Genomic DNA, 23,735 nt, shown 5'->3' on the forward strand with positions numbered 1-23,735 from the left:
ACGCGACGAAATTATTTTCCATAATTAATTATTCCATATTTTTTTCGTATCATATTATAATATTATATGCACCATATTATAATGGTATGCACATTTAAGTAACGTAAATATTTATACGAGAGACGGGTCTCGCGGGAAGTTCACGTGTCACATGCAACGAGGTCGACCATGTATACTTATACGTGAGTCGGCTGTTTGAAAGTACCTCAAATTATTGCATCTCTCAGTAACGTCTGGACCAGTCGAGCTTCTAATAAATTTAACCGATAACGCATTTAAATATTATATAAGTTCTTTATTTTGATTCTGCATATTCTATAATGAAAGACGTAATAGTGTGAAGTCCGGATTTGCAAATTTCACAGTCGTCGTCGTTATCGTCTAGCTGTCATCGGACGCTTTACGGTTCGAATTTCCGTGACAAAGCCGTGCTGACGGCACTCAGAGCTAACATACGAGCCGCGCTCGCAGTTGATAGCGTATTTGACAATTTGATTTGACAAATGGGATTGCATGCAAATGTCAAGAAATAAAGGGCATACACATTACTTTCAATAGTGTAATATTTAAAAAAAACATATCTTTTAAAAAATTATCTTTTAAAAAAAAGTAAAAAAAGCCAAGTACATGAGCCTGTCGAAAAAACTGTTGTACATACATACAATATATATCCACCAAAAAAAAAATGACATCAGAATCTGGGATGAACGGAAAATGAAAATCAAGCGCAAACGCTTGTCAAAACAACTATTGTTCACACACAAAATAGTGTGGTCTATGGAAAAAAATGTATGTAAAATTGTTGTTCTATAATATATATATTTTTATATAATTATTGCAATAATTGTAAATATATAAATATAATATTGAATATGACATTAACTTTGATATTTACACATAAGTTAATTTCAGTAGGCAATTCATGTGAATTTAAGTGGAAAAACTAATGCGTTCAATATCAAAATTTTACATATATAATTGGATATTCTTTTGTGTCAAACGCTTAAAGAAGCTAGTGCGAAATATTTTACATAGAGAATTCTATCTAAAAGAGATTTTATCCGTAAGTTGCAGAAAAATTTAACGAAAGTAAGTTAAAGTAATTTAAAGAAAGTAAGATTAGAATATAAATTAGAAGATAAAACAAAATTTAGAATCTTACAAGTAAAGACAGAAAGAAAGAAAAGAGAAAAAGAGAAGAGCAAGTACAAAGTAATATGAAATAATTATTACAGATACCGTACTTCTGTATCAATAATAGATAGAAGAATCCCTTTCTATCAAAGCGCATAAACAATCATGCTATTACGAGCGAAATTCTAAAGACTACGGACGTGTATTTGATCGATGAAGTACAGGAACACCTGAGCTTTTCAAACTACACCCACGTCTTAACTACACGTTTGTGTCAAACTTCAACAATGTACACAAAGTAGATTCCGCGTGATAGAAGATGCCTATCAGAGAACTGATTCGGTCGGCCATAAGTTGCTGTAACTTGTACGACGGCGGATGCAGAATTTTGACTATCGATCTAAACGTTCTCCAAAGTTTGCTACGTGATTTCAACTTGCAATTATTCCTGACGTTTCCCCAACCCAATTGGCGCAAACCGCATAATCCCTATTTCATATGTCGTTGTAATCGAGCGAATTCTAACAGCCGATTACGTTGAATTGTTATCCGATAATAATTATGCAATTTATGCATGCTACATTTTGTATTAATTCTGCAAATGTTAATATGTATATGATTCTTTAAATATACATTATGAAAGCGTAAAAAAACTGGCTTCAATATACTGAATACATTAATATCATTATTATTTTACAATTGAATGTAACAAACATTTGTGAAAATTTTTAACATTATTTACGTTGTTCGACGCTGCACTATCTATTCAAGAATTCATCGCGCAATTCAGCATTGCTTTTGCGTATTTGCATCTACTAAGATTTGCCCGTCGATTTGTCAGGTCTGAAGTGAATGCGCAATTTTAACTCCTAGCTACCGCGGATGTCGCATCAATGTGCTGCGGTCCAGCCGCTGTCCAGACCGCTTGTGCATAATTTGCGCTTTATGTACAACGCTGTAATCAGCCGAATTTGAAAGGGCGTTCACAGTGTATCGTTATGTACATATCTTGACCATACATACGTACATTGGCAGATAGGCCATTACCAATGGTAGTGACCTGTGTGTATATAGACGCGAATTGCCCATTTCTGTGATTACAGATTGACCGCCGTTAGAACGGACGGTTTCTCAGCTGCCAATTCGGTATGGCGCATGGTAATCAAACAGAACTTTGATATTGGATATGTTAGATGCGTTTATCTATAAATTAAGTAATCCTACTTCAATTTATAAATGTACAAATAAAAAAAATTGGGCTATGAGAGTTTTGTATGAACAGTAATCTTATCGCAAACAAAAGTTCGGTTTTACAAGATTTAAAAGCATTTTTTCGATAAAATTAATAAGTGAAATACTCAATTAACATGTGTTTGTTTTTTCTCGAATACCAAATATTGTTTATCATATTTTAAAGGAGATTTAGAATTCTACTAAGAATCTATTGAAAACTATGAGTTTCATGTAATATATTTTCAAATTTTCGATTTGATTTACGTATACGTCATATGACTAAAGTATAATTTTTTAATATCATGATAATGTGCAAGTACATATACGTAATGCTAATGTTGCTATAAAAGAATAGTTGGTAAATCCATGGAAATATCGTTTGCGTTCTCTCATGTATGCGTATATCACAATTTGCGCGTAGAAATTCCAATTTGTCCTAACTTTCCGCATTCACGCATGCACGAGCCGAATACAAGGAAAATGTGCGTCGGAGAGAGATGTGGAATTTAGGTCGAAACTGAGAATCGCATCTGAGTGCGCTATGTCAAGGGGAACCCTCAGGTCGGAATGGCAATATACGCTTGGTCTAATCACTCGAAATTACCGGCTCTTGAATCTTGATATTAGGCACATGTGTGCCTTCAATCAAAGCAGCGGCACGAGAGAGTTGGGCACAATCTGCGCTTTCTGCCGGTTTCAATTCCCTGTATCGCTCTCGGAACCGTGGGACCACTTATTACTCATACAAACCACATATACACTATTGTAGTTTTGGATACGTTACATTATTCTGCAAACAAACATCATTTAAGATGTTTCCTCCTTAACTGCTAGGAACTTTCTATTACCCGATTAATAATAACAAATAAAAAATTACACGAAGAAATGCATGTATCAAAAATTTTGTCGACATTTGTATAAATTTATTTATAGTGTAATTTAAATAAGATTATCGTGTCGACATGTTGAAAAAGATCTTTGAGAGAAACTAAAGTTGAAATATGAGCAGCAAGAGAAGCGATAAAGATAATTCATGGCCAAAGTCATTTTCATCACACATTTGTAATCGCATATTCTCTGATAAGTTGCACACGTTGAAGTTTAGTAGCGAATAACAAGAATACAATGTTGAGAATCAAAGTTTCGACGATGACTAAGGCTCACATTGTTGGAGTAATAACCATCGTTAATGTAGCATGAAAACTGTCACTTCTGATGTATTCAGAAATATGCGGACTACTCGTGTATTCGGAGCATATGTCGCGCTCATGTCGCGCACGCAAACATAAAATAATTCCATAAACTTGAAAATTTCAATTTTCTCAACTTTTTATAATAGATTGATGATGATAAAAATATTATCCGGAACGTATCGCGTTTCTTTCGGTCAGACCTTCCATTGTTATTACTTACGGATGAACGAGGACTGTGACGCAACGTTACTAGCAAAAAGAAACCTTGTTTCCGGTCTTGAAACTCTATATATAAAAATGTAAGGCGATTTCCGCATTCCCCATCTTTCGTCTTCGGGATTTTTCTACTTTGGCCAGTTTCCAACCGCCGCTTTCTAAGATTGACGTAAAATCTGAGGTCTTTGCATGACTACGTTGTTACAATGCATTAAATTATTTATGTAAATAACTAAAGTAAATTTAACAAAATTTTTTTATTTTTATGCTTCACTGTAAGAACTGAAATCGATTTCTATTGATTATCCATGAAATAATATATGCAAATAAATAAAATTTTACAATGAAATAATTTGTAAAATATTTAATGCATACTTTGAAATTTTCTTACGTGTCATTTATTCGATCTAACTTAATTCCGCTAGAAATCGTTTGTCAGACTTAGTGAAAAGATTTAAATAATTCTAACAATGAATATCAAATCAATAAGTGTTAAAATCTCCTCTTATTATTAAGAAATTTTCAAAGATATAACTAAATCGAGTAATCAGAGTCTATTAAGATCTTTGCTCCTAGATGACGGCAGCATAGAATGTGTTTTGCTCATAAACACGCCTACGTACATACATTTGCATGTAAAATAGGCAGTGCGCCAACCATGCATTGTACCGCAACCATAGTTTGTCCTAAGTAAAGCTACGCCGTACGTCGTCTCGCACTCTCGTTATCTGAGATGCAGGCTCGCAGTTAGAAGAGTACGTCGCACAAGTTAAAAAAGTATTGCCTGCGAGGTGTGTCGGGCAGAAAAAAGTGGACGATAAGTACGCAGCGACGTAGACGGAAAAATGGCGAAAAGAAAGCCGACGAAGTTAAAAGTTGACCGTGCTAACCTACCCGTGACGTTCTCGGCTACTATCTTCTCTTATCCTGGCGTCCATCACGGCGAATACCTCTCCGAGTAATTGATCTCTATATTCCTTTTTTTCTTTTATGTTAAAAAAGTTCTGTGCGAAAAATAAAAGGGTACTTTTTGGATTTTCCTCTTTTCCTTCCGCCAATTTTTTTCTTTCCGATCCCTTAGTCGTCTCATACAACGAGTCTCGCCTTCAATCTTCCAGCTGCTCCCTTTGGACAATCAAATAAAGCTCAGGAGATAAAAGGAAGGATAAGTGGGCGGCGAAGAAACTCCACCTTCGGTGAAAAGAACCTTTGAAACACCTCTACGTCAACGCCGTTTGTCCACAGGAAAAAGATGCTTTCTCCTGGGAGTGCCGTCACTGACGAAAAAAACGGCTCGCGAATCCACATTGTTGCGATCCGCAAAACGTTTTATAGTCCCGGCGTAACGGAAGATATCCCTGTAGTGCCATCCGTATCCCCATTGTGTCATTATTCGCAAGTTAGATTGTGCAAAAAGGTACACGTGAACTAATTACAAAAAAACGTTTTAATTGCTACTAGAATAGACGATTTAGTGAACGGCCAGTTATGAACATATAACCATAAAATCTAATTTTATTTCTGCAATTACGTTAAATAATATAACCACTTTTCGATAGGAGAGTTCCCGTTGAATATGCTGAAGATAATGTTGAATGTACATTGAAGTCAGATCCTTGCAATTTTACGTTTACATACGATAAACGCCGCGGGAACAGAAATTTTCACAGAGAAAATATTGAACCCGACCGCTCGAGGAACAAATTTCAGCAATTTTGTGCGACAATTTTAGACTCCGCGTGACAGATAAACACGGCATGATATTTCTATCAGGAATATCCTTGTGAAAATTAGTTGGATCGTATATTTGGCGTCTTCGCAAGTAATTTTTAACAGCACAAGTTAGAATTTATATAATTCTAACGCAAACACTTTATTTTAATCAGTCCTCGGAATAAAAGCAAGTTACTTCGATATGCAACAGTTTCTCAAATTCATTTTTCAATTTTCATCAAGTTTGGCGAGTGTCTTCGTGTCTGCGTATTTCAGAACTCCCTTCTGTAAAATGATCTGAGTTGAAAGCAAAAGATCGCTCGGCGCCTTGATGTCGCGCCAGAAAGCACTCTACACTATACGTCTCGAATAAATTAAAATCAAAGCTAATACGGTGTTTCGTGCCGTTATGACTTTAAAAGACTATAGGTTGTTTATAATCGCAAGCGAGTGCAACAGTTTTAAAGAAATTGCCAAAATTATTTTGCGCAATTTTATTAAATTAATATAATTATTTCCCTGTGAATTTTCGATAGCCACTTTGCGAGATAATTGCATGCGTGTTGTTATGAGGATATAATTATTATGCCCTGTTACATTTTGTCATGAGGGAAATTGTTTTTACGAAACGAAGCAGCTCGATACTAATTTAGTTACGCATTATGTCACGGAACGGTTGCGTTATTTAAAATATATTATAAAAATTATGACGTTGCACGAGTCAAACTAAAATATTGCCCTGCGTTGCTAAAAAGACTTCAAAATATTATATAAACTGTGTATCGCATAAAGAATAAAAACATATTCATAAAAAATTGGTAATGTTAAGGACCAAAGGGTTAAGAAACTCATATATCTACAGCTTTCTGTATACCGAGATCGGTCGCGTTAGATGCACGTGAGTGTGTCAAACGCCGAGCGTCGATTGTATCTCTATGCAATATGTTACGTCAGAAGGCAACGCGCGGCGCGGATACCGTGCCGTGCGGTGAACCCCAACATCGAGCGTTGCTTCCTATCGTGCACTCTGCCAGTGCGATGACCGTTGTTTCGCACTGTGCCCGCTGTTATATCGCGTTTCGGGATCTAAATCAATGCTCGTCATTGCAATTAACACGCATCCTGCTGCAAGATGGTACAACATCCTTGCTCGACGAAATTGGCACGGTTGTGCATCACCGAAATAACGTCAACTGCGTAATTATATTATATCGCATTCATAAATACATAATTATAAGTAAAACGATAAATCAACAAATCATTAATCATTTATAACACAAATTCCACTTTTAATTGGATGCTTTTCATATGCTGTGTTTGCTTGAACGAAATCAGACTGTTAGCGCACCTTTTATAAAGATTTACATATGTTTTAAATTATGTTAAATCTACATTTTGTCTATGAATCATGGAACAAGAACAAATTAAATTTTATTCAACGTATATTGTTAGTTCCTCTATTTGCGGGGAACGAACGGGAATGCACAAAACGGACGAATCCGTGCAACGATTAAAGCGAAAGTGCACTCGCAGATAAATTTTCTCCTCTCACGCCTGCAGGCATTAAAGGGTAAATTAAAGTAAACTCTGCGGATTTAATTGGTTTCGAGCGCAAAATACTTTTATACGACGACGGTTGCTTCGCGTATAGTTATTCGTGAACGTTAAATATATCGTTGCCGTCAGGCTAGACAAACGGGCGTAAGAGATGTTGTCATAAAGTTGGACCGATAACACTAGCCTGACGTATGCAGTTAGCCGAAAAATTGGATCTACTCACGCGAACAAAAAATGCTCGGAAATTATCGGTTCATCGCGAGAAACGGCGCTTTTAAAGGTAATTCGATAGTTTTACGTTTGCCGGTCGATTCGGATGATATCTTAATGAAATTAACTCCGTTCAATGCACACGTTTCTTCCTGTTGAACTATTCTTGCTCTAACGAAGTAAATTCCAATAAGCGATATTTATTTCTCTTTTGTTTTTTTTGTTGAAAATATTGACACATCTCTTAATATTCCTAGAATTTCAAAATTTAAAGTTCAATAGATAAATTTTAACACATTGTGTGTGTAAAATGTTATTAATGAGAATAAGTAATCTTAATTTAACCTTAGTTTATACTTTCCAAAACCATACAAACTCGGATCAATAATTTTTCAATTTACAATTTATCGTTTTAAAAGCATTAAAATAATAAAGAGATAGCAATGATATTTCTGAAATAATAATAAATATCGTATATCACTTATTTGCCCTTTCGAGGTGTTTTAGAAGTAATGGGTTTAGTGATGTCTTAGAAATGATAGTATTACGACCGCAGTACTGATTGTGCATCTCAGGAGAAGCACAAACGGCTTATATAAACTATAGTGCGCGCAGTAACGTGTTCCCTTTGTAAGAGAACTCGAGATAATTATATCCGCGTCCCGCGACTACACTTTGCTCCATGGATAAATAGACTTTACACAGATATAGTTACCTGGGCAAGTTCAGGTGGGAATATCTTCATAGTTTCATTGTGTATTACAATACAACAGGATGCTAGAAATGCTTCCCTATATATAACAGATAAGTTTACTCGCGAGATGAGAGTATAGGCAGATGACTTTGGGCAGATAGTTTAACACGAATAGCCACTCTCAACTAATTGCAAGTAGCGGTATGTGTCGAAAATACCCAAACAAGATAAACAACTGTCAGATTACCTAATTTGCGGCATAAATTTTGCATAAAATAATTTCACCAGAATTTGATAAAAATAGAATCAAATCGAGATTGATGCGTATCAAATCGAGATTGATGCGTATCAAATCAAGATTGATACGTCAAAACTTTAATTAATTCTTTCAGATAAAAATCTGTTAATCAAATAATCCACGTATAAGTATAAAAACTGATTGAAATGCCGACCACTGCGGATACCTTTGTCGACAGTCTGTTTTATAATGATGATCCTGAAAACTTTACGTTCCGGCTACGAGGCTTTACATCTGCGAAATCTAATCGTGCATTTCGCCGCCATAGACATAAAACCGGCATTATTTCTCCCCTTCTTAGCAACAATTTTCTTTATTGCTAAATTTGCTTAATGTCGTCATGAAACTTCGAGAATCGAGATCCAAACACGAGTATGCACTTTTGGTGAAATAAAAAAAAAATCTGCTTGAAAGATATTCAAAATAAAATGGTTGGAGCGACACGCCTCGGGTTTTACGACACCATTACGCAGCGGACTATAGCTTTGTCAATTCTTGGAATAAAATACGGGTGTAATCGATAACATGGCAGTGAAAGAAATCGCGAACTGATCGCGATTCTAAAAACGAAATGGAATTAATGTAGCGTAAAGTCTGTCGAAGAATAGCTTAAGTTAAATAGCACTGTTGCCGTTTTGTGGACTGCCGCATAAGTTACAGTTAATTACTAAAGTTAAAAGCGCGATGTCCAGCGAAATCACGTCGACATTTCAGGCATTGTTTCAATGGATATTTTACTCTCGTTTTCCTTTTTTTTTCGTAAAGCATTTTCTTCGCTTTTTGTCGACAATTTGTTCGACGTGGCGCGATTATCTGAATGATTACCTAAATCTATCTTTAATGAAAGCAATTTAACCAAAGAACTTCGAAGCCAAAATTCGCTAATTACGAATGTCAAGTTTAGAATATAAAGAATCACCAGCTGGCAAACTTTTCTCTCTCACATTATGCGTTCCATGTCTTCGTGGATTCTTATATACATATTCCTCTAAGTTTTAATTAAATTAAAGTTTTCGCGGAATCTGTGAACATGCAATTCTTTCACTACAACATACAACAGCTTTCGCGAAGTGTGTCTCTTCCTTACTTTTTCGTGCACGCAAACTTTATGATAGGTCTACTAAATTCCTACAATTATATTAGCTTGGCAGTAGTATTTATTCTTTTTTATTTCTAGATTTCAAATTAAATATTTTATGACAGAAGTTAATTCAAGATTGCAATTTATATTTTTATGTAGAATTTATTAATATAATAAAATATGACATTAAATTAGCTATTTCTTATTTTCTCGTCGTACAATTTTTTTTTTTTTTTAATTGAAATGCTTGAGTATTTGAATCTTTTTTAAAGAGGAAGCATTTATGGAATGTGCTGACAATATAATAATTAGGCGCGGCCATTATTAACAACGAACAACGTCGTCGAGGGCATTGAAATTGAAATTCCACGACGACTGCCATTTTAAATGCTTGATTCGTGATGGTATTTCAATAAACTCGCGTTCGATGCGGAATGACTTGACGCGAACAACACGTTTCGCCGATAAATATCGACGTCACAATATGCTTATATGTATACATATATATTATACGCTATATATAATATACGCTTACAATTTTAATAGTGCAATGATTAATTTTTTATAAATAAAGCTATATAGCTCTTTAGAAGATCTATTTTAGTGTCATTCTATAGGTTTTCTAAAGAAACATAGTCCTTTTTCTCAAAAATTAGGCATTACACTTTATTAAAACTAATGCAAACGTGATTTATTTAATTAGTCAAGTCATTAAAAACTCATAATTTGTATATTTTTGCTCATTTGTATGCAAAATGACTTTTTACTTTTTAAAAGTTTTGTGTATATAATTATCTTTTTGCAGAGTTGCATAATCTAAACAGCGGTAAATATGTTTTTTAATAACATCAAATGAGTTTGTATACTCTCTTGTAGCTTTCTAAAAATGTTTTTATCGCTTCTCTCACAATGCGATTTGAAACATTTAAACAGGATATGTCGCAAACTGACATATTTTATGGTCTGTGTGTGACCACATTTGATGTATTATACATTAATAACTTAATAAAATGTTTCAACACTGTCAAAAATTTTTATTTTTACAAATGAATAATTAAGAGAAAATGTATGTGTACACAATGCAAAATTGATTAATGGACGGCTTTATTTTAAAAAATCAATACGGTCATCATTTCGACGTTTGGAAAAATTCAGAGAAAACTTGGCAAAATATAATAAAAAAAAACTCCATCTTCCAAAATAGTTAGTTATATTAAAAAGCTCTTCCAAGTTTCTTTCTCGTTATTCGTGTTACCAACAAGGTAAGGTCATCAGGATATAAATTCGAATTGATGGCGTTTACTTGGCGAAAAGGATAGTGTATACGAGCACGGAGGAAGGCGAGCTACGTGCGCGTTCGCGACACGTTCCGGTATTACAAGCCATGGTGCTTTCGATAGAGGAAAGGTTCTCAGGGAAGGCCCCTTACCATGTGCCGCATTACGGTTTAACGGCGCACAGGATAATGGCACCAGTTACTGCAAGTTATAAAAGCAGGACACTTTGAAAGCTTCTCGAAAGTCAGTATGCTTGGATATCTCGTCTTCTCTGTTCGCTTGTCCGTTTGCTTGTAAAGCTATATACGGTTTCGCTGGAACTTATTTAATGCGGAATGTTGCTCGCCGTGTAATAGCCGTAAACACACCTATACACGGAACCGCGGCTAGCATACTGACGCTCACATAAAGCCTGATTTTTTACGCAGTCGTTGAAGAAGCGAGAAACTGCAGCTTTTTACGTACGCATGCAGAAATACGTTCGCGAGAATATCTCTCGTTCAAACGTTTCGCGTAAACCAACCGAGATGATGCATAGTGTACTGCAGACACATTGCTATATGGAAATTTTCCGAGAAAACGCATCTTGATTAGATGCATAAAATATGACGGTTTGAATGTGACGGCAAAAATATAATGGTGATAAGAAAAAAAGATATTATCTCGTTTTTTTCCTATTTTTTCGTTCATCATATTTTAATCTGATTGTCAGACAAATAATAATCTTTGTACACACCTCACGTTTATTATGATAGATGCTCTGAAACAATTTTTGTGCAAAAATTGTTAAATTGAAATATTCTACATGAAAATAATTTGCTTAATCAGTGTAGCAAAAGCATTATATTTATGATACTTGATGTATCACTGTACGTATATCATTTTAAAAGTTTTCACGTATTTTTCTATAAATTTTATTGTCAAAATAGAATTAATCGTCAAAATAATTTTCCTCTTTTTGGACAATTTTTGACAAATAATTTTCAATTGCTACATTGATTGATCTATTATATGTTAATTCAAAAATTTCAATGGATCTTTAAGTAAAAAGGGCTTTGAAAACGCGACGATTTTTTAAATTATCTGATATTATTCTCGATCACACATCGAAGTTTCCTTTCGAAGAAGTTTTGCCTCGGTTTTCACGTCTGTAACGCGCTCACACTTTCCAAGATCGCGAGGAAGGATGTTTACGGCCATTCGCATCATAGCCGCTTGCCAGGTTTATCTACATTGCCTCCTGCGATTGGCATCCGACGCGCTCGAATGGTTCTCGATCGAGCTCCATGACACGTTATCCGCAACGCGGCCGTTCGCGGGTACGATTATGTCTCCCAAGGAATGGCCTCCAATTTCGTGGTGCTGCTTCGCGCGGCAAAGAAATGCCTTCAAGGGTTCACATGAAAAGCGCGGGAGGTCACAGATTTCCGACGGCGGAGAGCAAATATCTATTTCGGTATCACCGTACTACATCCATTGTCCTCGAAACACGATAGCGCGGACTACTTTCTCGGATGAGCGGCTATGAATTGCGTTTATCTTATAAGAACGCCCTTGTAATCTTTTTCTAAATCCTTTTCCAATTTGTCCCATCTTCATAATTTCATTTAATTTGATGTGCAATACGTGTATGATGATGTCACCAATTACAACTGATTAAAAAGCCAATTAACCAACCTATATTGCTGCAAAAGTAAGTTTTAAAGCTCCAGTGGCAACGCAAATTGCAAGAGAACAAAATTGCACTAACATTTACGTAAAACATAACGACGTACAGATATTCTTGAAAGTCGAATAGAACCCTAACTTGCACTTGGAATTCAAGTGAAACTGTTGACCCTTTAATCTTTTAACTCTATTATCTGTCTTAATAAAATCAAATGCATGGTGTATAAAACAAAAATTTGCAAGAACATGTTAAGTTCGCGAAAACGGATAAAAACGTTTATCGATCGCCTGTAACGTATGTGAATTTCGCCTAACTGTTGGAACGGTTAATCCGTTTACAAAGCAAGCAAAAGACAGAAGGCATGAAAGCCGTTGTGTTATCAAGGTGTACACATTGATCTTAATAAGAGGATAGTCAATGAAAGCATTCACTGAAGGTGAAGAATCATATTTTACCTTTAGAAAACAGGAAATGAATATTCTTCTATCTTAAAATAGAAACGTGAACAATGACGGCAAATATGAGAGTTTTCAAAAAGTTGTTATTCATAATACTTTTATTATATTTATTATAAAAAGTCAAATAATAGATTTTAAATTTGGTAAAAATTTAAATAACGGTTTTTATACAGATAGTTATTTCTTCTATAAAATTATTATATTTTTCGATATGTTTCTTTTAGCAGTCCGACAATTTTTTGATCTCGAAAAAAACAATTTTTTAGTTGTGTTTAAAACTAAGAGATTTTTTTGAAAATTTTAATTCGCCCTCATATATTAACGACTTAATGACAATATGAATTTTATTGCGATATTTATAACTTTGCATCAACTCTCAATGGCGTTATTCGCAAAAAAATTCCGCGTTGTCTTTAAATAAATATCGCACACATCCGTATAGATGAAAAGAAATTCTTCTATTGTTATAGTCGTCTCATGATACAAAATTGCGATAAGAATAGAAGAAAGTACGCGCGATGCGGAAAGCTACACAGATGTCTCGCGATCTCCTCTTCATTTTACAAGAACAATAGCCGAAAAGACGAAGTCATACTCCTACATAAAAGATCGTCGACTGGCGACAGAGATATCTATTCCCGAAGAAAAGAAAACTATCCGCAATGCGGTTCAATGTGAAATGTAGCATATACAATAAAGGAACTAGTGCAAACAATGTCAAAAATTCAGATGAGACAATTGTCGACATTTAACTCTTAAAGGTATAAATGGACCATACCTTTCGTATCCGTGCTATTTTGAACTTGTTTATGTACTAAAATAAAATATTGAATTGTATCTCTTTTCTTTTCAAACATGCAGTCATCTTTTAAAAATCTTAAACTAGGCGTATAATTTTTTTCAACATTTTTTGTAGTCTTTGATAATTAAAAAGTCTAGATTCAAATGACTCATAAATGTGCCACGTAAGGTATCAATAAAGCTAACAAGCTTGTATGTACATATACAAGATTTTCTTGCTATTAGTCTGCTGCAGAGGTGGGCGGAGACTATCGAAAGAACATCCCTTCAAGTATCGAGTTCTCTGTTTTCCCATCCCGTAACGCTGGAGCGCCAAGAAAGATATATTTTCCCCGAAGGTTTTCCATCTAGTCACCTTACCCTATCTCACCGCTATAGTGTCAACCATTTTCTAGGAGTCCTATCAAGGTGAGAGCTCTTAATCTCAGGACTCGCTAGGAGACAACGGCGAGCGTACCTTGCTTGTGTCGTGTACATTGTGTTTACGCGCGCAAAGAGGAAGGAGGCGGAAACGTTCCTTCCGCATTTGTCTCGTTCCCAGTTACCTTCGCGATAGCGCATAGGATAAAAAGAGCATACAGAAGGAACGCAACGAAGGAGAAGGCATTTGTAGACGGATTTCGCATCCGTGTTGCCACGTGAGTTTGACTCTAAGGCTCTAAGGAATAAATAAACAACTAACGACAAATCGAGCAGTCAGCGATGGAAATCGTTAAATAACTAACGGTCCAAATTCTTTAAGAAAAAATCGTACTACGTGTTTTAATGCAGAAGATAAAATTTATGGAACATACATCATTAAATTTTCCAATTGGAATAAACAACCAATTAACATTCTTTTCATTAAATTTTTATAAATTTTTATAAATATATACTCTTGATTTATTTATTCGTCAATTAGACAAGAACGAGTCATTGTTATATTTTCATAAAAGACACGCAAGAAGATGCGCTGAAAAGCAACGACCAGGAAACATTGTGTATAATGGTCGTGGCAGATCGCCGCAGCCAACTGGCCGAAGTAATATATGATATTTACATAGTTAAATTAGTTGACCCAACGAGCACAAAGCAACTATACTCTTCAACGACGACTTTCCGTCCTGAGACAAAAATAAAAAGATCGTTTAAATATTAAAATACGTTAAAAATTAACGGTTCTTAATAATTGTACCCGACTCCTCTCAAGATTGCGAGGTTTATCTCTTGTAAAATACTTTAAAAGCCAGTCGACAACACGGCAATGCCGGAATAGTTCTTGCATACCTTCAGCCGATCGACGCATGCCTCAACGAGACGATAAAACTATCCCGAATGCGTTAACGTCTTTTCATCGCGTCTTTCTACATGACGTACAGCTGTAATTATTTTCTACGGCTATAATTATTGAATCTCAAAAATTGTAAATCGTTCATTACACGATAATTTATTTTTTTATTTTATATTATTCGACTAAAACCGCGTTGCGTTGCACAATTCTTAACCGTTGCGTTCTGTGCGATCACGCATGTCAATCGTCGACACACCATTCTATTCATTCGCTTTTAACGAGTCTTGCTGGCAATCAAATGGACTTCCACGCTGAAAGACAGGTGCTTCCAGCTGATGCCCTTCACCAACGGTGAAGGGACACAATATGCTCGGAAAAACGCAGTCACTTTGAATGAACTTGGTACATAAAATTTCAATAACCGCTTTATTTGCGAGATTAAATAATTTTTACGATTGAAACATTGTTTATCGAAAAATAAACGATGTAATTCTACGTGATAATTAATAAAACATGTATGATTAATTATTTAGATTCACTCAATTTAAAGAAACATTATCGTTGTGCGATATTTTCGATAATCTATAATTTATGTTAGGCTAACCGTATACATTTTACATTTATTTAAAATCTATTCGCTCAATAATATTAAAGTAAAATAAATTACTCACCGGTACGATGCGCAGCAGCGGAGTTGTCGTTCTTTGACGGTGTTTAGATGCAAAGTTGATCTGCAAAATAAAAAAGTAAATCCAGATTAGTGTTCAAAATAATTAATATTTATAAAATAATTACTGCGCACATTGAACTTCATATTCGTTTATTTATGCACACGTCTAAAGAATTAAAATTTTCAAAAATATATTTTTTGAATACAAAAAAAAGTTTAATTAGTTGAAATAATATGTAAAAAATTTCTAAGAATGGTGAATATTTATTTACTATTATAAATATTTTACTAAATATTTAAAGTATTTTAAATATTTTATATTTGCTACATTATATAATATTTTATATGCAATATTTTGCGAATAACAAATAAATGAATTATTGCTTACCGTAAAGTTGCTCCGCCGGCGCCCGATGCTCCTCCTGAACCTCCTCCTCCTCTCAGTGATCCTTCGAAGCACTCACATTGAATCACACGCGTTCGCGGCGCATGCATTGCTCGCATGCGTACCTGAATACGAAAATCGCGCGATACTTAAAACGGCACTCCCGACATCACAGGCGAATCGAACCGAATTGTCCAAGCTGTGACGTTACGCGCGAATTCCGTCCGCGTTTCAGACGACCACATTTACCAATTGGGGCACGATTCTCTCAAAACAGAAGGCAAAAATAAGCTCGAAGAAGATGAGGTGATTAGTCATCCAATCAACCGACTAGATACAAGACATCTGAAAAGCAATCGGTAGCGTTTGACTAACTCCGGTAGCCGTCCTCGACTACCTTCGACAGTCCGGCTATCTGTACAACTAGCGCGCTGCACGTAGAACCGAAGATTGCCCTGCCGTAGTGGAGATTTTATGATTGAAACCGACCTTTCCCTCCCCCGAGCCAAGCCTAAAGTCAAAAAAAATCGTGTCCCAATATTTGTCATACAGCAAAAATGCGTTCATCTATAGATTCGCTACAACTCTCGGCATTAACGGCACTCCCGACGCGCATTTTGTTATACTATACGACGGAACGAATATATTTTGTAGCACCGATTACGCGCACAAAGTTGATCTGCAAAATAAAGAAGTAAATCCAGATTAGAGTACTGTTCAAAATGATTAATATTTGTGAAATAATTATTGCGCACATTGAATTTTATATTCGTTTATCTATGCATACAGAATTAAAATTTTTAAGAATTAAAATTTTCAAAAATATATTTTTTGAATAAAGAAAAAAGTTTAATTAGTTGAAATAATAATATGTAAAAAATTTCTAAAAATGGTGAATATTTATTTACTATTATAAATATTTTACTAAATATTTAAAGTATTTTAAATATTTTATATCCGCTACATTATATAATATTTTATATGCAATATTTTGCGAATAACAAATAAATGAATTATTATTTACCGTAAAGTTGCTCCGCCGGCGCCCGATGCTCCTCCTGAGCCTCCTCCTCCTCTCAGTGGTCCTTCGAAGCACTCACATTGAATCACACGCGTTCGCGGCGCATGCATTGCTCGCATGCGTACCTAAATACGAAAATCGCGCGATACTTAAAACGGCACTCCCGACATCACAGGCGAATCGAACCGAATTGTCCAAGCTGTGACGTTACGCGCGAATTCCGTCCGCGTTTCAGACGACCACATTTACCAATTGGGGCACGATTCTCTCAAAACAGAAGGCAAAAATAAGCTCGAAGAAGATGAGGTGATTAGTCATCCAATCAACCGACTAGATACAAGACATCTGAAAAGCAATCGGTAGCGTTTGACTAACTCCGGTAGCCGTCCTCGACTACCTTCGACAGTCCGGCTATCTGTACAACTAGCGCGCTGTACGTAGAACCGAAGATTGCCCTGCCGTAGTGGAGATTTTATGATTGAAACCGACCTTTCCCTCCCCCGAGCCAAGCCTAAAGTCAAAAAAAATCGTGTCCCAATATTTGTCATACAGCAAAAATGCGTTCATCTATAGATTCGCTATAACTCTCGGCATTAACGGCACTCCCGACGCGCATTTTGTTATACTATACGACGGAACAAATATATTTTGTAGCACCGATTACGCGCACAAAGTTGATCTGCAAAATAAAAAAGTAAATCCAGATTAGAGTACTGTTCAAAATGATTAATATTTGTGAAATAATTATTGCGCACATTGAATTTTATATTCGTTTATCTATGCATACAGAATTAAAATTTTTAAGAATTAAAATTTTCAAAAATATAATTTAAAAAAAAAACACATATTTGTTTAAAAAAAAATTTAATTAGTTAAATAATAATAAATATATAAAATATTTCTAAGAATGGTAAATATCAACTATTGTAAATATTTTACTAAATATATAAAGTATTTTAAGTATTTTATGGGCGCTACATTATATTAATATTTTATATGCAATATTTTGTGCAAATAAGAAATAAGAAATAAATGATTAATTACGCAAACGTTGTTCCCCCGCGCCCGATGCTCCTCCTGAGCCCCCTCCTCCTCTCGGTCCTCGCAGTGCAAGGCACTCACTCGCGTTTGCGTCGCACATGAAAATCGCCCGATATTTTAAGCGATACTCCCAACGCGTCCTTTGTCATTTTAAGACAAAGATGTAACTGAAATATTATTGCACGGACTACGTGTTCGACACTCTCCGCGATAGATTAGACAGAAAAACATGATACGGAAAACTGTGAGAAATAATAATGGTATTATTGAAGACGATAACGCGCCGATACACATTTACCTCGTATAAGTGCCGCCGTGCGAATAATAATGGTACAATGAGAAGGTCGTGCCGATTCCGACTTAAAGGAATGCGAGAAGTGGGGGCCACAATGTTTACATTGATACACGAACGCGCGCGCGAGAGAGAGAGAAAGAGGATGTGCGCGCATACCAAGCGTAACGACGAAAACAACCCCAACGCGTCGGTTTCGAATAAATAAATGTTTGATAATTGCTCTGTTTCGAAACCAACTATCGAAAGAAAATTAACCCGTATACTTTATGCGAATTAACATCACGAATTTGACACGCTACGGTACGTGAAACGAATACAAGTTAAACGTACTTTGTGTCGCAACACATCCATACATATAATTATAGTATAAAACGATATAAATTGACTCTACAATGTACACTCATAATGAATAAAACAAATAATGATAGTCTTGCCTAAAAATAAAAACCATTATGTACGCGGATACGTACGCGGATGTGTGTGTGCGTGTGCGTGTGTATGCACGATCATTACTCGATATAAATCCGACGTCCTGAGTTTTCTGCAAGTTACACCTAAAAAAATACATTACATTTTAATCTTTCTGAGCAATTGTAGCGATCATTTTGCATGTCTAAAATTGTTGTGCATTAAAATCTGTACTTACTGATATTCTAACCTGCTTCAATTCACGGACGACCAGACAATCAATGAAACGTAGTTAATTATGAATATTCGCGATAAATACATACCTCTCAACAATCACCCGTCACTTTAATCGACACTCCCGACAAAAGTTTGCGATTTTATGCACATTTATTACGTAATTATTACGGATAAAATATGCGATTAAATAATTTACGTTTTTACTTTGCATTCCGTTGGGCGCGAAAAGAGTGAGCGGAAAAGATGTCACTCACTCTAGCGGTCAATAGAGCAATACGCGTAACAGTCGGTAGGACACATGCTCCTCTACCGGCCGCTGCGAACTTTAAAAACATCGCAGAGCGTGAATGTTTCACGAAGTGAATGGCCGCAAGAGGGGAGACCCTTCGGAGCCATAACACATCTTACTTTCACGAAGTGTCGATTCTAATCGCGTTTTTTATCCGCAATAATTACATAATAAGAACGCATAATTATTACAAATTTTTGCCAGGAGTGCCGATTAAAGTAACGGGCGATTGTTGGAATGTATTATTTACCGCGGAAATTTGCGATCAACGATGTTTCCTCGATCGTTTAGCGGTCGATGGATTGAAAGAGGTTATGATTGCAGTGAGTAGAGATTTTAATATGTAAAATCATCTATAAATTCGCTCAAGAGAAATATAATGTATTTTCCATTAGAGATGTAGCGTCTATTCAAGAATTCATTTTGGGTAAATGTAATTTACCAGTCACGGGCGACCAGAGAGATGAATTGTCGTACAAAATTGCAAAAATTTTTGACAATTTGAAGCGTACGTATTACATCTAAATACCATACACATGTAGTTATATCTTTAATTATTAGAAATGTGCAAAAACTTAAACATATGATTAAAAAATTAAATAATGCCCTCTGCAATACATAAATTAATAAAAATATAACTGTTGCTTTTTTACTAACTCATAATTCGTTAATATATAGCTAACAACTATTATTCAGAGTATTAAAATATAATAAAATTGCATTATAAATATCACAAAATTTTTTTAACAAAGTTATTAAATTTTTAATTGTATACTGCACATATACATATATGTATATATGTATATATATATATGTATATATATATATATATATATATACATACATACATAATATATACATGCATAAATATATAATTAAACAAAAATAGATTTTGATTTTTTTAACACAAGGGATGATTCTTGTTTTATAATTTGGAATAAACAGTAAACTTTATCTTTTATTCAAACATTTTTGGAAATTGGGACATTTACGATAGATTTAATGTATTATTAATGTCTTAAAAAGTATTAAAATATCTAGCTTTAAAGATTTTAATAATTAATTTTATATTTTATATATAGCTAAGATTCAAACGCTAGAAAAATGAAACACATGCTCACTTAATCGAATTCGCAAAATAAATCTCGATCGAGAGTAACGTTCATGATCGTCCCATGGCAGAAATACAGTTTTAAAGAGCCATTATATTAGCAATAGCGGAATAAGTTCATCGAGATAAAATTTTATTTCGTATCGTACAGCGATAATTTCCACAAAATGTATTATACGAAATTACATGTAAGTACCGAGGGAAGGGCCTGGTTAATTCTTGTAATAAAATCCTGACAGGTATTTGAGTAAAGGAACTGAAAAGGCGTCGGTTGAGAATCTTCCCGTGTTACAGCAATCTAACTCGACTGTACTTCTACCACGGCGCCTAGATTCGATTTCATCCTGTCGAATCAAATGAGAAGTCGTGACTCTCGAGACTTTCATCGACTCTATTCTCGTCGAATTGGGCCGATAACTTTCTCAGGTTCCCCGAGTACCTTTTAATCACGTCTAAGAAATTTCGAGTTGTAATTCTAAAAAAAATATGTAAAAAATTTAAGAAAACAAAATAATTATTATTTACAATCTATATAACTATCTAGAACTCAATTGCGGTTTGTCTATTTAAACGGTAGACTGTGAAAGACTGTAGGTAGAAAAATATGGAAGAGAAAGAAGGTGCGGTTGTCAACAGTTTACTCTAGAGCGGACAAATCTCCTGCCTCTGGGACAAAATGCGTCTCGTAAATATATTTGCGATACCAACCACCTCTGATTCTAGTCACATATATATAGAGCTAAAAAAGATGTTGGAGTTTTGAATTAAATATTTGATTTTACAATTTAACAAAGAAGCGTAGAAAGTTAATGCTCTCGAGATGTTATTATTGACATATTATAAAAAAATTTCTGAATGCATATAATATTTAATCGATAATTGAAGTGTCAAAATCAATTAAATATAATACTTGGAATATTTATAATTTATGAAAATATTTATATAGTAAAATTGAGATGCAAAAATTATGATTGTAATAGTACTAGTTTTAATAAATTATTGAATGTTAGATTATTAGATTATAGATATATATTATGTTATCTGTTTATAGTTGCGTTAATAAAAGATGAAAACATTTGTTCCGATAAAGCTTTGCAATCTTTGCACAACTAATAATTAAATAAAAATAAAAAACTTAATAAAGATGAAATTAATTTTATCTAAAATTCTCGATTATTTCACGTAGGGATGAGAAGGAAAATTTTCTTAACGATGCTATTACTTATAAAGCAACCCGCAGCAAAAAATCTAAATGTGCTAGTATCTTTTAACGATCAATTTTTAAATCAAGAAGCCGCAAAAGTTTAGAATCTCCTACTTTTATTAATTTTACAGAGAAAACGTTACGACGTTAAGTTAAAAAAGCGTTAAGTTTTAAACATTAAGTTTAAATGTGAAAAAAAAAACATTTTCTTGAGTGCGCTAGTAAGAAGGCTAAAATAAAAATGTTGCCTCGAACTAGGCAACCGTCGGTCGCTCCTGATCTTTTCAAGCTTACCAATTACGCGAGATCGTCGTTTTTCTTACTTTGATCGAACAAGAGATCTTGAAATGGAAGGTGCGGAAGCGAATTTATATTCTTTTCCGACGTGGCGCAGGGGAAGTGCTTGGGGAAAAATAATTAACCCCTGATACTTTTCTCTCTCCCCTCTCTTCGAATCGGGCGTCTCGTTGACAACAAAAATTATGGCTCGCGCCGGAAAGTAGCGTCGTCCTGTCCGCGGGTCCTTTTCTTCTCTCGTTACCGTTCGATCGTACTACGCACGTCACGTTCTAGGTTTTTGTTTCGTGTGCCGCGCGCTAAGAAATTCCGCTCGTTCCAACACGTTTCCGCGCGCGTTCCAATCGTTCTTTATTAGAACGCACATATATAACGTCTTTCCAATAGTCCAATGAAAATAGCTTCGGCGGTTGCTTGCTATTCGCACGTTCGATTGGAAGATTCGTAGGAGAGAAGATTCTTCTCAGTTAAGAAGAGACGATTTCTTCTCGAGAATTTAATTCTAAATTGCCGCAGCCTAAAAGAGAAAATGGCTCTTCTATCTTTGTAGTAGAAAATTTATTTTGCAAAGCGATCACTCTTGTTCCTTTTTTCGAACATTTACATGAACGTTAATTTATCCTCTTCAAATTCTTCGAACGAGGCTAAAGTAAAACCCGCAAGGTGTATTCGCTAAATGCATTTTGATGCCAAAGAAATCAAACTCCATTTACTGAAAACAAGTTTCAATATGCTTTACTCTTTGTAAAGTTTTCACAATAAATTATTGTTATATTAACTATGTATACACGTCATGCAGTTTTATATCGCGGATATCTGTACGCATTTGCGAAGCACGACCAATATCGTTATCGAAACGACAGGGTTAATTAAAATTGCAATGGATATGTTGTTATTGTGTCGCATCATATGGCTGCAACGCTTTATGTGTGTAAAATTACACAAATAATTATCGCGCTTAAATTTCTAAATTTTATATTTCTTGCGAATTTTTCACTTCTTTTTGCACTTGCTACTTACTAACACACACACATTTCAGCTCGATTAATAAATCAGTCCTTTCAATACAGAATAAAATCGCAAGTCGCGTCAACATTGCGCTATCAAAAAACTGCTAGACTTTATTGATTTATTTTCCAGTATTTGTGTAACTGGGTTGAAAGATCAATCATTCGTGACAGTTACGACAATTATTTGCTTCAAAAATAGCGATCGCTGGTCTCGCTACTCTCGCAGTAGCGAGCTTTTTTCATCCCCGTGGCGAGATATATTCCTCTGCGCGTCTCGCCGCTGCGAAGACAGACTGAAAATGTAGGCGTCCCTATAGATTACGTCACCGCTTGTGAGCTGTTAGCGGGCAAGGGCATTTCCTATCTGCACGTGTGTAACTTTTCATACTCAAAAGCGGGATGAGCCGCAAGGCAGATACGCGCAACCCGCAACCGCTGTTGCACGAGCAGCAGCTACGTATTCGTTTTTTTTATCATCTCTTTTTCCCCAACTATTTTGCGAGATAATAACGATCTATAGTGGTGACCTCGCTACTTCCTCGCGAATCACGGTGCTCGTGTATCAAGCGTATCAAAATGTGATAGTTACATACACTGAATCACGTCGCGTCACAAAAGTGCGTCTGTGCACGCTGTATGAAAACATGTTGACCATTTTATCACTCTTCATATCCAGTATCAGCGAGCATTACAGGAACGTGTGAGGTCTCAATTTTTTTATTAACTAGCCAGCTCGGTCAGCGTGTACCAAAATGACGACGGACTCGACGTAGCGAAAACACTGTGCGGCTCTGTTGTGTTAGGTGAGAAAGTGGAGCAGCAACAGGGAGCATGTCAGACGTCGGATATACATCGGTGCAGTTGCGTGGCTGATTACAGCCGTTTCCCCACCTTCTCCTCACTCCTTCCCTCATCCGTACAAGGTTTTAACTACAGTGGAACGAAGTGCTTCATTGTTAAAAA

The 23,735-nt window shown here is 35.3% G+C and overlaps 1 protein-coding gene and 1 long non-coding RNA gene across 3 annotated transcripts in view; one reads left to right on the top strand and one right to left on the bottom strand.

Moving 5' to 3' along the window:
- The window catches only part of LOC105672327 (uncharacterized), a 68,619-nt gene extending 50,442 nt beyond the window's left edge, over positions 1–18,177 (bottom strand). The window contains exons 1-2 of the long non-coding RNA XR_001100793.2: positions 15,863–18,177; positions 15,476–15,535 (exon numbers count right to left, since the gene is read on the bottom strand). This is a non-coding gene — a long non-coding RNA (uncharacterized lncRNA). The remainder of the gene's footprint in view (positions 1–15,475; positions 15,536–15,862) is intronic.
- Positions 1–23,735, top strand: part of LOC105672326 (defective proboscis extension response 20) — a 137,783-nt gene that overhangs the window by 37,893 nt on the left and 76,155 nt on the right. The gene's annotated exons all lie outside the window — the stretch shown is intronic.

The sequence above is a fragment of the Linepithema humile genome, chromosome 4 (assembly GCF_040581485.1).
Source record: "Linepithema humile isolate Giens D197 chromosome 4, Lhum_UNIL_v1.0, whole genome shotgun sequence".
Taxonomy (NCBI): domain Eukaryota; kingdom Metazoa; phylum Arthropoda; class Insecta; order Hymenoptera; family Formicidae; genus Linepithema; species Linepithema humile.